Here is a 760-nt window from a genome sequence, read left to right as displayed (position 1 = left end):
CGGCCTCTTCCCCTTCTAGTACCAGATGCCACCCCTTTTGATCCCACCACTGCATGCCTTCCTTCCCCATGTGGCTCACCTTCCCTGCAGCTGCCTCATCTCTGAGCTTGGACAGCACAGCAATGTCAGAGGCCCTGAGCAGGACAGGCACAGAAAAGGAGCGGGAGCTGGAGCAGGGAGGGAGGGAGGGAGCTGGAGCAGGGAGAGAGCTGGTGTCGTCGCACAAGCTCCCGTGACTCACGCTGCAGGGACGGGAAAAACCCGCTCGGCTTAGCTTTGCGGGCCTGTGCCTTGTCTGGCCCTGCCCTCTCCTCCTTTCCCCCTCCCCCAACCTTCCTCCCTTTCCACACCCTCTTTTACCCCATCCCCCTGCCTTCCCCTCCCTCTGCCTTGCTGCACTCCCCGTTCTGCCCCTCCACGCTCCTCCCTTTGCTGCCCCTTCTCCACCACACTGCCTCCTGTTGCCCTGCCCCTCCATCCTCCCCATTTCATGACCCTTCCCCTCCCCGCCTGCCTCACTCCTTTCTTTGCCCGCCCTTCCATTCTGCCCCCTCCTCCTGCCCCACTCCTCCCTTCCATCCCCTTTCCCCCTCCTGTGCTGCCCTTCCCTTCCATGCCCCCTCCCTTCCTCTCTCCTCCTTCCCTGCCCCACTTTCTCCCCCACCAACCCCTTCTCTTGCCTGTCACTCTCTCCCTTGCCTGCCCCTGCAGAGCTATGGGAACGGTCCCCCCCCACCCGCTCTCAAGTGAACTGCCCTCA

General features: G+C 63.2%; 1 protein-coding gene across 7 annotated transcripts in view; it reads right to left on the bottom strand.

Moving 5' to 3' along the window:
- The window catches only part of TNKS1BP1 (tankyrase 1 binding protein 1), a 35,797-nt gene that overhangs the window by 31,513 nt on the left and 3,524 nt on the right, over positions 1–760 (bottom strand). Inside the window, exon 2 of one of the 7 annotated variants that reach the window (XM_025216848.1) lies at positions 80–242. The exons of 1 other annotated variant lie outside the window; for it this stretch is intronic. The gene's annotated coding sequence lies outside the window, so the exon portion shown is untranslated. Of the gene's footprint in view, positions 1–79; positions 391–760 lie in introns of those variants that run through there. 5 more of the 7 variants (XM_025216847.1, XM_025216849.1, XM_025216852.1 and 2 more) reach the window with 5 other exon arrangements.

Source organism: Alligator sinensis, unplaced genomic scaffold, assembly GCF_000455745.1.
Source record: "Alligator sinensis unplaced genomic scaffold, ASM45574v1 scaffold639_1, whole genome shotgun sequence".
NCBI lineage: Eukaryota > Metazoa > Chordata > Crocodylia > Alligatoridae > Alligator > Alligator sinensis.
Note: the sequence above shows the minus strand (reverse complement) of the source record. Positions and strands in the feature narration are given on the sequence as shown.